A 13,895-nucleotide genomic window follows, 5' to 3' on the forward strand; every position below is an offset into this window, starting at 1 on the left:
CTCGGATGTGGCCTTGGTCCAACAAACGGTGGCAAACGAGGTCCATGGGGAGGGGTGACGCCTCCTACATCACGCCAGTCCATACGATCCAGCAGACCATACCGCACGGGTACAAATCCCTCATGTCCATATACCCAGCCTGCACGGCAAGTGCAAACCGTGTCGGAGTGGCCCAGTGATCAGCTCGACTGTTGAAAAGCTCCATTCGCAACGCACGATTCTCACGGTCCTTGTCCTCAAGCATCTCTGTGGTGGTGCGGAGTAGCGAATCCTCATGGGAGGAGTCAGCGTAGAGAGCCTGGTACTAACCTTCTCCACCAGGAAGTGATGCTGGCATATAGCGGAACTCGGCGTTCCGAAGCAAAGGAAGTCTACCTCGCATGATGGTCATCATCGAGTAAGCTACGTCCTGCACGGACATCTCGATGGTAATCCCAAGTCCATATGAACAATGGAGGGATTCAGTAGCTCCATGATAGGTAGGGTATATCCTGACTATACAAAGATATTGGCTCTGGTTGAAATCTTGATATTGCTCCTCAACGGTATATTCAGGATACCATCGATAGCCCGCCTCGGTCATCACACGGACTAGCATGGCCGTGTGGCCAGGTACATCGAGGCATCGAGTCAACCAAACCACTTCATTTTGGGTGCGGTTGGCCATCTGAAAGCACGAAATAATGCAAAAGCATTAGAATTTTCTAGGAGAAATTGGACAGCATAACGGCTGTAAATGCTCAGAAAAAGATTTGAGACATTCACAACAGTTGGCAAAACCACTCAACAACATCATATCATGGTTCTGGTTCAACTGACAACATACTAAAAGTAGTAGAAACTGAACTGAGGCCTGGAACCAACAATCCTAAGATTCTACGGATTAGTAACACATGAACCTGATAGAAGATAAGATTCTAGTCCTTAACCCACATAGAAAGAGAAGAGGGTGACTCAGATCAGAGGGCATAAGGTAAAGGAGTAAAAAGAGCCTTACGTTAACTCCCACAATCAATTCCCCTACATATAACTAAAGCATTTCTAGACTCGACATCGACCAGTTTGGCTTAACAAACCTACAGGCAGTACGACTCTAATGCCAACGGTGTCAGGACCCCGATTCCAAGTCACACTGATCTAGCCTGTAACACCTCATATCACCTTGCGGCCTCATGCACGGTATTCCCACGGGTGTCGCCTTACCATGGCCCGGGACCGTTTGCGCCTTTTGGCTCACATATATGATAGTGTCGCTAGCATCCATATGACAGAGAACCCAGATCGACATGACTAGTCGCGAACCCAAAGTGGCACTAACTTACGGGAACAGGCATACATGAATCAACATCGAACATGTCAGTCAACAGCATATGAATCCGGGCTGTAGCAACTGGGCTAACAGGACTTCGGGAACCCGGGCTATAGCAGGCTAACAGGACTCAGGATGTCTCCGCGTGACATTTCCCCGAAGAGACAAACACAGGAATGAAGTGAATGACATGCCGGCCAGTCAAGTGTTCCGGAGCAGTAGTGCTGGGCTAGCAGGACTCTGGTGAACTAGGCTGTAGCAGACTACTATGGCTCATGGAAACACAAGACTACATTTCCTCATAAGAGATGCTACCAAGGATAAACAACTAGATTGTCGGATCCCACACATACAAAGCATTTCAAACATACAAACAATATGCTCGATATGTGTAAATACAACATGGCATCACAACAAAACTCTACAACTCAAAGTACTTTATTTAGAAGGCTCCAGAGAGCCATACATCATATGTTCATACAGGTAGGGGTCACACGACCCGACACTCAAGTCATACAAACATACAAGCACATGCAGAAGCAAACTTGTCTGAGTACAGACATCTAGAAAGCAAGAAGGCTTGACGAAGCCTGTCTATCTACAAGGCCCTTCACGGCTCAGGATCACCACCTGGGTGGCAAGTCACTCATCAACATCGAGATCTACATAGAACCCATCGGAGGGGGCGGTGTTCTCTTCTGCAATAGTAATTAAGCAAACATGAGTACAAAGGTACTTAGCAAGTCTTACAACAGATCCTACTATACATGCAAACTTCTCAAGAAGGATAGTGGGGTTATTGTAGCAAGCCAGCTTTGACTCTTGGCTAAGTTATCCAACGAGACGACAAATTGTAAATGTTTTGCGCACACGAGTCCACTACTCACCACAGCAATACACCACCGTGGATCCTCCTCCGTTATCCTATGGAAGGGCCATCCACGGCACTCACACTTGTCTTGAGGCTTTTAGGAGTATCCATTTACTTGTCTATGAACTGTATAGGCAACCAAGTAGTCCTTTACCACGGACGCGGCTATTCGAATAGATAATGTTAACCCTGCAGGGGTGTACTTCTTCATACACGCTCTCACCACTTATCATCGTTTACACGACATGTACTCGGCAACCTTCAAGCGGAAGCCCAACGAGGGTGTCGGCCACGGCCTACCTAAACACTCAAGTCTCTAGTCCAGGTTTATTGCCTATCCAGGTTCCATCCGTAGGGAGTCCGGCCGAGGTTTCCACATACGGCCCCGAATGATGTGTATAGGGTTCTGAGACATCAAACGGGCGCCCGGCATACCCGGCCATGGTGTATCTACCGCATCATAGCCCACCCCTACGGTCAGCGCTACGCACGGCCGCCAACACATATCATATAAACACCAGAAACTAGTTGCAACTCCTGGACAGAGGACTAGGATGGTTAAGAAGCCGAGAGGGTCCATTGATTCCGGCCCAGTGCATGGTAGTAGCTGGTTCTTAAATCACACATACAGATCACGATGCTTAAGGACGGTTCCAATGAAACAACCCACCATGTACTCCTACATGGCCTCTCATCGATACCTTTACCAAATCATGTTCAACACATCACTCACATTACCGACATATTCAATTCACTCTAGCCCATCACCCAGATGAACCAGACCTGACACAACTCTAAGCATAGCAGGCATAGCAAGATAGGAAACACAGGCATGGCTCAATCAACTCCTACACATGCTAGTGGGTTTCATCTAGTTACTGTGGCAATGACAGGTCATGTAGATGAAAAGGGTTCAACTACCGCAGCACACAGCAGTTTGAAACGTTGTTGTCTTAATGCAGTAAATGAGAGCAGGAGCGAGAACATGGGATTGTATCGATATGATCAATGGGGCTGCTTGCCTGATGGAGTGGTAGTAGGGTACTGCCCTTCAGTCGAATATTCGTAGGTATCCTCGGAGGCAGAACCTACCACGAAGGACACAACGGAACACAATCATCACATGGCAATATGCAACAATATGATGCATGCTATTACATGGCAATATGGGTGTGTTTTGACTAATGCATTGTAAAACAGGTTGGTTTGAGTCCATTTGAATCAAAGATTCAAATAAAAGCTCATGATATGAAGTCATATTAGTGCACTATCTTGTTTTACTTAAACAGCAAGGTTAAAGTGTTCTGACATGCATGAAACCATTGCAGATGGAAAGATTGGATTTTTTTGATCATTTTTCATATATAAATCTTTGCATTTGGAGTTAGAGATTAATTTCTATGAATTTTTGAAGTTTAGAACATTTTCTGGAATTTCCTGTATAATAATAAATCCAGTAATTGATTTGCTGCGTCAGCATTGCGTCAGGGTGACGTCAGTGGTCAACGGGGACGGTCCAGGTCAAACCTGACTAGTGGGTCCCACGTGTTAGTGTCATTAGTTTAACTAATTTTTAGTTAGTCCTAATCCTAACTTAATTAGTAGGCGGGTCCCACCTGTCATAGACCCAGGGGGTCAAACTGGGCCCACCCGGAGTCAAACGCGGTCAGTGGGGTCAAACTCGCCAGTGTTTAGCCGCCGGCGAGTCCAGACGCGGCGGTGCACTGCGGGATTCGCCTACAGAGCGCCGTTTGGCGCGCGGAGCACAGCTACGGGATGCGGATGCTCGCCCGCATCCAACCGTGGTGGTGGCGCGGCCGGGGAGTGGCTAGAGTGGCGGTGGCGACGAGCTCGGCGGCGGCCAAAGCTCGGTCGAGCTCGGGCTCATTGCTGCAGTGGCCTAGGCGGGGCGGCGCTAGCACCTACGGCTCCTACGCGATGCGGGGAGTGCAAAGGGCACAAGCCCGGGACCATATGGTCCCGGGCCATGGTAACGCGACACCCATGGGAATACCGTGTGTGAGGCCGCAAAGTGATATGAGGCGTTACAGGCTAGATCAGTGTGACTTGGAATTGGGGTCCTGACACACCTTTCCACCTCCTATGTGCCACTGTGGCAAGCCCTTTTGTCTATAAAAGGAGTCCCGAGGCGTACTGGAGGGGGATTCGGATCTTTGGAACTAGAGACACACCGTAGCTAGTTGAAGAACTCAAGAACACTCAAATATACATCAAAGCAGGACTAGGGTATTACACGTCTCTGCAGCCCAAACCCGGGTAAATGATCCTTGTGCTGACCGCAAACCCGCTCTTTGCACAACCCCGCGCCCGCCAACCGTAGAAGGGATCCTAGTGACCCCATAGGTGTCGTTTGCCACCGACAGTTCCATTCAAATCATGCAAGTTAGAGTCCAAAAGAAGGGCAAAAGTGTTTGGAAAAGTAGATACGATGGAGACGTATCAACTCCCCCAAGCTTAAACATTTGCTTGTCCTCAAGCAATTCAGTTGATAAACTGAAAGTGATAAAGAAAAACTTTTACAAACTCTGTTTGCTCTTGTTGTTGTAAATATGTAAAGCCAGCATTCAAGTTTTCAGCAAAGATTATGAACTAACCATATTCACAATAACATTTAGGTCTCATGTTTACTCATATCAATGGCATAATCTAGTAGTGAGCAATAATAATAAATCTCAGATGACAACACTCTCTCAAAACAATCATAATATGATATAACAAGATGGTATCTCGCTAGCCCTTTCCGAGACCGCAAAACATAAATGCAGAGCACCCCTGAAGATCAAGGCATGACTGGAAATTGTAATTCATGGTAAAAGAGATCCAGTCACAGTCATACTCAATGTAAACTAATAGTAATGCATGCAAATGACAGCGGTGCTCTCCAACTGGTGCTTTTTAATAAGAGGATGATGACTCAACATAAAAGTAAATAGATAGGCCCTTCGCAGAGGGAAGCAGGGATTTGTAGAGGTGCCAGAGCTCGGTTTTGAAATAGAGATGAATAATATTTTGAGCGGTATACTTTCATTGTCAACATAACAACCAAGAGATATCGATATCTTCCATGCTACACACATTATAGGCGGTTCCCAAGCAGAATGTTAAAGTTTATACTCCCCCACCACCAACAAGCATCAATCCATGCCTTGCCCGAAACAACGGGTGCCTCCAACTAACAACAATCCTGGGGGAGTTTTGTTTGCAATTACTTTGATTTGGTTTGAGCATGGGACTGGGCATCCTGGTGACCAGCCATTTTCTCGTGAGTGAGGAGCGGAGTCCACTCCTCTTGAGAATAACCCGCCTAGCATGGAAGATATAGACAGCCCTAGTTGATACATGAGCTATTCGAGCATACAAAACAGAATTTCATTTGAAGGTTTAGAGTTTGTCACATACAAATTTACTTGGAACGGCAGGTAGATACCGCATATAGGAAGGTATGGTGGACTCATATGGAATAACTTTTGGGGTTTATGGAATTGGATGCACAAGCAGTATTCCCGCTTAGTACAAGTGAAGGCTAGAAAGAGACTGGGAAGCGACCAGCTAGAGAGCGACAACAGTCATGAACATGCATTAAAATTAATCAACATTGAATGCAAGCATGAGTAGGGTATAATTCACCATGAACATAAATATCATGGAGGCTATGTTGATTTGTTTCAACTACATGCGTGAACATGTGCCAAGTCAAGCCACTCGAATCATTCAAAGGAGGATACCACCCTATCATACCACATCATAATCATTTTAATAGCATGTTGGCATGCAAGGTAAACCATTCTAAACTCCTAGAAAATTAAGCATGGCATGAGCAACTATAATCTTTAATTGTCATTGCAAACATGTTTCATTCATAATAGGCTGAATCAGGAACGATGAACTAATCATATTTACGAAAACAAGAGAGGTCGAGTTCATACCAGCTTCTCTCATCTCAATCGGTCCATCATATATTGTCATTATTGCCTTTCACTTGCACAACCGAATAGTGTGGATAATAATAATAGTGCACGTGCATTGGACTAAGCTGGAATCTGCAAGCATTCAATTCAAGGGAGAAGACAAGGTAATATGGGCTCTTTGCTAGATCAACAATAATGCATATGAGAGCCACTCAACATTTTCATCAAGGTCTTCTCCTCTCGACCTCCAAAGGAAAGAAATAAAACTATTTACACGGGAAAGCTCCCAACAAGGAAAAGAAGAACGGGAAATCTTTTTGGGTTTTCTTTTTAATTACTACTACATGCATGGAAAGTAAACTAGCTAAAAGCTACAACCAATTTTTTTATTTTTATTAAGGTTTTTCAAACACACAAGAAGAAAGCTTAAAAAGAAAATAAACTAGCATGGATATTACGATGAAAAAGTATGAGCACCGACAACTAGAGTGAGTGTGTGAACATGAATGTAATGTCGATGAGAAATACATACTCCCCCAAGCTTAGGCTTTTGGCCTAAGTTGGTCTATGCCCATGGATCGAAGCTGCCCTCTTCAATGTACTGAGGAGGATCCTCAGGGTGCCACTGGTTAGCGATCTCCTCCAGACCCCATTGATAAACAGACTGACGGTGAGGATCAAGTGGTGGCTCCGGCTCTGGAGCTGATGTTAGGCTCCGGTATGCATGAACGGCCTCCAGCAAAACAAGGTACGTGCCTCAAAATATGTTGAACAAAGAGGGAGCAGGCAAGGTAATAGTCTCAAAGTAATTTTTATCAAATATCAGTCTGTAGTTAAGCATCTTCTTCTTATTCTTAACAATAAAATCATGTGCTGCCATACTCTTATAATCTAGAAAAATAGGAGGCAGCAACTTTTCCTCTTTCTCAAAATGCCTAATAGGTATATTAAAGTGTGCAACAAGGCGCGAGGCAAAGATGCCTCCAAAGATGGGGCCCTTTGTACGGTTCAGATTTAACTGTTTAGCAACAATAGCGCCTAAACTGAAAGTGGTATTACGAAACAAAGCATGGCACAAAATAAGAATATCAGAGGCACTAAGATTTCCGCTGTTCCCGCGACCAATTAAGCATCTACTAGCAAATATTGCAAAGTAACGTAGAACAGGAAAATGTATGCTAGTGGTTCTTGCATCGGAAACTTCCTCGTTTCCCTTACAGCAATCATATCAATAAATCCCTCCACATCATTACGATGTGGTTCCTCTATGCTGCCCTCAAAGAGCAACTTGCAAACCGCACAAAAGTCATAAAGTGACATCTCCTTATTCTCATCATATAAATAAAATTCCACCGAGGGTGGTGATCTCCTAGCATGGAAATGAAAATTTTGCACAAAAATATTGGTGAGTAGGAGATACTGTTCACGCTGGTCGTGGAGGAAGTCGGTGAGGCCTGCATTCTCGGCCAAATAATAAAAATCTTCATAAATCCCGGCTTCTCTCAAGAACTCATCACAAGGCCATTCACACGGCCGAACCGCCGCAGTGCGAGGAAGATTATATTTGGGCTTCTTTTTTTCTTCACTTTGTTTATCCTTCGAGCTTCGGCTCGAAGAGCCCCTCAAAATCTCTTCATATTTTTCTGAAAATTTCTAAAAAATTTAGTAACTCAAAATAAAAGTGAATCAAACTCAACAAGATTCATAGCAACTACTCCTACAAGTGCCTAGAGGCCATATCATGCATTAAAACTACTTGGGACCACCTAAATTTGACATGCAAGCTCAAGAACAGGGTCACCTAAGCAGCAAAAATTTACAATAAATAAAGCACTAGAACAAAAACTAATTGGACCATTGGAGGAGTCACATACCGAAGAACAATCCCCCAAAGTAGTTTTGTGAATGGAGCTTTGAGCAAGGAGATCGAAAATGGCAGCAAGATGAGCTAGAACTCGGGTTTGAGATGGTGGATCATTTTTTTATGGAGGAAGACGAAGTGTGTGGGTGCAAGAATAAGTGGAGGGGGCCCACATGGGGTCCACGAGGTAGGGGGAGCGCCTAGGGGGTAGGGCGCGCCCTCCACCCTCGTGGGCACATGGTGAGGTCCCCTGGTGTGTTCTTAGTGCCAATAATTCTTAAATATTCCAGAAAAATCATATTAAATTTTCAGGACAATTGGAGAAATTTTATTTTCGGGGTATTTTTATTGCAAGGATAATTCAGAAAATAGACAGAAAATGCTATTTTTGCTTTATTTAAACTAAATAATAGAAATTAAAAAAGAGGGTACAGAGAGTTGTGCTTTCTAACTTCATCCATCTCATGCTCATCAAAAGGAATCCACTAACAAGGTTGATCAAGTCTTGTTAACAAACTCATTTTGAATAACATGAAACTGGAGAATTTTCGAATAACACTAAGTTACCTCAACGGGGATATGTACATCCCCAACAGGCACATCCTCACAAATACCGACAGGTATAGCAGTTGATTTATCAGCCATTTGCAAAGATATTTCAGTAGGTGTCAACTTATTCAATTCAAGTCTACAATATAAAGAGAGAGGCATAACACTAACACCGGCTCCGAGATCACATAAAGCAGTTTTAACATAGTTTCTCTTAATGGAGCATGGTATAGTTGGTACTCCTGGATCTCCTAGTTTCTTTGGTATTCCACCTTTAAAAGTGTAATTAGCAAGCATGGTGGAAATTTCATCTTCTGGTATCTTTCTTTTATTAGTAACAATATCTTCATATACTTAGCATAAGGATTCATTTTAAGCATACCAGTCAAACGCATACGCAAAAAGATAGGTCTAATCATTTCAGCAAAGTGCTCAAAATCCTCATCATCCTTTTTCTTTGATGGTTTAGGAGGAAAGGGCATGGGTTTCTGAACCCATGGTTCTCTTTCTTTACCGTGCTTCCTAGCAATGAAGTCTCTCTTATCATAACAATGATTCTTTGATTGTGGGTTATCAAGATCAACAGCAGGTTCAATCTCTACATCATTGTCATTTCTAGGTTGAGCATCAACATGAACATTATCATTAACATTATCACTGGGTCCATGTTCATTACCAGATTGTGTTTCAGCATCAGAAATAGAAATATCATTGGGATTCTTAGGTTGTCAACAACAGGTTCACTGGAAGCATGCAAAGTCCTATCATTTTTCTTTTTCTTCTTCTTAGAATAACTAGGTGCATCAACATTAATTCTGTGAGAATCTTGCTCAATTCTCTTGGGGTGGCCCTCAGGATACAAAGGTTCTTGAGTCATTTTACCCCCTCTAGTCATAACTCTAACGGGATTATCATCTTTCTTATTATTTAATTCATTGAGCAAATCATTCTGAGCCTTAAGTACTTGTTCTACTTGAGTGGTAACCATAGAAGCATATTTACTAATAAGTTTAAGTTCACCTTTAACTCTAGACATATAATCACTCAAGTGTTCAATCATATAAGCATTACATTTCAATTGTCTACCAACATAAGCATTGAAGTCTTCTTGTTTAACCATAAAATCATCAAACTCATCCAAGCATTGGATAGCAATTTTAGTAGATGAGATTTCACATTTATCAAATCTATAGAGAGAATTTACCTTTACTACCTGTGTCAGGTTATCGAGACCATGTATTTCTTTGATAGGTGGTAAATTATTAACATCTTCAGGTTTAATACCTCTTTGTTTCATAGATTTCTTTGCCTCTTGCATATTTTCAGGACTGAGAAATAGAATACCTCTTTTCTTCGGAGTTGGCTTAGGAGTTGGTTCAGGAAGTGTCAAATCATTTTCATTACTCAATATATTATTCAATAGCAATTCATCTTGATCAACAGTTCTTTCCCTGAAAACACAACCAACACAACTATCCAGGTGGTCTCTGGAAGCATCGGTTAGTCCATTATAAAATATATCAAGTATTTCATTTTTCTTGAGAGGATGATCAGGCAAAGCATTAAGTAATTGGAGAATCCTCCCCCAAGCTTGTGGGAGACTCTCTTCTTCAATTTGCACAAAATTATATATTTCCCTTAAGGCAGCTTGTTTCTTATGAGCGGGGAAATATTTAGCAGAGAAGTAATGAATCATATCCTGTGGACTACGCACACAACCAGGATCAAGAGAATTAAACCATGTTTTAGCATCACCCTTTAATGAGAACGCAAACAACTTAAGGATAAAGTAATAGCGAGTTTTCTCATCATTAGTGAACAGGGTGGCTATATCATTTAATTTAGTAAGATGGGACACAAAAGTTTAAGATTCATAGCCATAAAAAGGATCAGATTCAACCAAACTAATTAACTCAGGGTCGACAGAGAAATCATAATCCTTATCAGAAATAAAGATAGGTGAAGTAGCAAAAGCAGGGTCATATTTCATTCTAGCATTCAAAGACTTTTCTTTAAGCTTAACTAATAATTTCTTAAGATCATATCTATCATTGCAAGCTAAGAAGTATCTAGCAGTTTCTTCATCCATAACATAACCCTCAGGCACAACAGGCAATTCATATCTAGGGGGAGAATCTGCATCATCACTTTCATCAATATTATCAGTTTCAATAATTTCATTCTCTCTAACCCTAGCAAGTTGTTCATCAAGAAATTCACCTAGTGGCACAGTATTATCAAGCGCAGAAGTAGTTTCATCATAAGAATCATGCAAAGCAGAAGTGGCATCATCAATAACATGTGACATATCAGAATGAATAGCAGGAGTAGGGGTCGCAAGTTTACTCAAAACAGAAGGTGAATCAAGTGCAGAGCTAGATGGCAGTTCCTTACCTCCCCTCGTAGTTGAGGGAAAAATCTTGGTTATTTTATCTTTCAAGTTCTTCATAGTGATCAGCAGATATAAATCCCAAGTGACTCAAAGAATAGAGCTATGGTCCCCGGCAACGGCGCCAAAAAATAGTCTTGATAACCCACAAGTATAGGGGATCGCAACAGTTTTCGAGGGTAGAGTATTCAACCCAAATTTATTGATTCGACACAAGGGGAGCCAAAGAATATTCTCAAGTATTAGCAGCTGAGTTGTCAATTCAACCACACCTGGAAAACTTAATATCTGCAGCAAAGTAGTGTGATAGTAGCGGTAACGGTAGCGAAAGTAATAATTTTGGTTTTATAGTGATTGTAACAGTAACAACGGAAAAGTAAATAAGCAAATATCAATATATGAAAAGCTCGTAGGCAACGGATCAGTGATGGATAATTATGTCGGATGCAAATCCTCATGCAATAGTTATAACATAGGGTGACACAGAACTAGCTCCAGTTCATCAATGCAATGTAGGCATGTATTCCGAATATAGTCATACGTGCTTATGGAAAAGAACTTGCATGACATCTTTTGTCCTACCCTCTCGTGGCAGCGGGGTCCTATTGGAAACTAAGGGATATTAAGGCCTCCTTTTAATAGAGTATCGGACCAAAGCATTAACACATAGTGAATACATGAACTCCTCAAACTACGGTCATCACCGGTAAGTATCCCGATTATTGTCACTTCGGGGTTAACAGATCATAACACATAATAGGTGAATATAGACTTGCAAGATAGCATCAAGAACTCACATATATTCATGAAAACATAATTGGTTCATATCTGAAATCATGGCACTTGGGCCCTAGTGACAAGCATTAAGCATAGCAAAGTCATGGCAACATCAATCTCAGAACATAATGGATACTAGGGATCAAACCCTAACAAAACTAACTCGATTACATGATAAATCTCATCCAACCCATCACCGTCCAGCAAGCCTACGATGGAATTACTCACGCACGGCGGTGAGCATCATGAAATTGGTGATGGAGGAAGGTTGATGTTGACGATGGCGACGGAGTCCCCTCTCCGGAGCCCCAAACAGACTCTAGATCAGCCCTCCCGAGAGAGATTAGGGCTTGGTGGCGGCTCCGTATTGTAAAACGCGATGGATCCTTCTCTTTGATTTTTTCTCCCCGAACATGAATATATAGAGTTGAGTTGAGGTCGGTGAAGCACTAGGGGGCCCACGAGGTAGGGGGCGCGCCCAGGGGGTAGGCGTGCCCCCACCCTTGTGGACAGGGTGTGGGCCCCTGGCCTTGATTCTTTTGCCATTATTTTCTATATATTCCAAAAATATTCTCCGTTGATTTTCAGGTCATTCCGAGAACTTTTATTTCTGCACAAAAATAACACCATGGCAATTCTGCTGAAAACAGCGTCAGTCCGGGTTAGTTCCATTAAAATCATGCAAGTTAGAGTCCAAAACAACGGCAAAAGTGTTTGGAAAAGTAGATACGATGGAGACGTATCAAGGTGGATGTATGATAGCACCACCTATCGGAACCATGGAAAAATCTTCGAGTCTCCAATTGCGTTTGCACACTCCAATCCCATCCCTTTACATCCTTGCAACTTGCATGCTTTACTTTCCGATGCTCATATACTCTTGTCATGCTTGCTTGAAGTATATTGTGAATGTTTAAACTTGTGCTAAATCTCTACCTTAACTTGAAGAAAATAAAAATTGCACTTTTATTTGTTAAGAGTCTATTCACCCCCCCCCCCTCTAGAGACCTCTTCTCGATCATTTCAATTGGTATCAGAGCATTGGTCTCCATTGCTTTGGTTTAAACACCTTTGGAGGAAGATGGATGAGTCTATGTTGGGGGGGTCTTAGACGTAGAGTGCCTATTCTTGATGGAGAATACTTTCATGAGTGGAAAAATGAGATACTTGTGATTTTCAATGAATATCATTTGAACAAGTATATTACTAGCCCTTGTGCACCTCATGTTGATCCTTTGCATCCTACCCTTGATGAGTCTATTGACATGATTCGCAACCTTAGAACTATTAATCTTATCACTAGAGGTTTGCCTAGAAACTTGATTGGATGTTTGCCTACTCTTGATTGTGCCTACACTATGTGGAGATTTCTTGAGGAACAATTTCAAAACTATTCCTTGAAAAACTTAGCTAAGATCCTTCATAAGTCTATTGCTTTGACTAAGATGAGTCCTAATGATACCAAGTATGGTGTTTGTTTGTTTGAGCTTTGTGACCTCATGCGTGCCAAAGGAGATGTTGGGATCATTGGCAATATCATTTCCGAAGTCATTAGAATCCATAGAGATGAACATTGTTATGGTCATACTTCTAATGAATCATCTTCTCTAGGAAATGATCAATTACCAGATAATGATGAACATGGATACTATGATGAGGATTATGATAGTGACTTTGATCTCGATGAGTCTATAAGACACTTCGCTCTTATGGCAAATCTTTGCCGCTACATGGCTGGAGGAAAGGAATGGGTCCTTGATAGTGGATGTACTGATCATATGATCGGAGATAAGGATATGTTTCGTGAGCTTGCTGAAAACAACGGCCGTCGGAAGTACGTTGATACGTCTCCAACGTATCTATAATTTTTGATTGTTCCATGCTATTATATTATCCATCTAGGATGTTTTATAAGCATTTATATGCTATTTTATATGATTTTTGGGACTAACCTATTAACCTAGAGCCCAGTGCCAGTTTCTGTTTTTTCCTTGTTTTAGAGTATCGCAGAAAAGGAAAATCAAACGGAGTCCAATTGACCTGAAACTTCACGAAACTTATTTTTCGACTAGAAGAAGCCCACGGAGCATCGGAGATGGACCAGAAGAGTCCCGGGCTGCCCATGAGGGTGGGGGCGCGCCCACCCCCCGGGCGCGCCCCCCGGCCTCGTGGACAGCCCGGAGATCCCCTGACCAACTTCCTTCGCCTAT

General features: G+C 42.4%; 1 pseudogene; it reads right to left on the reverse strand.

Moving 5' to 3' along the window:
* Positions 1-304: 304 nt before the first annotated feature.
* Positions 305-10,968, reverse strand: LOC147960202 (uncharacterized; annotated as a pseudogene).
* Positions 10,969-13,895: the final 2,927 nt, after the last annotated feature.

This window comes from Triticum urartu, chromosome 7A (genome assembly GCF_056163025.1).
Source record: "Triticum urartu cultivar PI428250 chromosome 7A, HENAU_Tu73, whole genome shotgun sequence".
Lineage (NCBI taxonomy): Eukaryota > Viridiplantae > Streptophyta > Magnoliopsida > Poales > Poaceae > Triticum > Triticum urartu.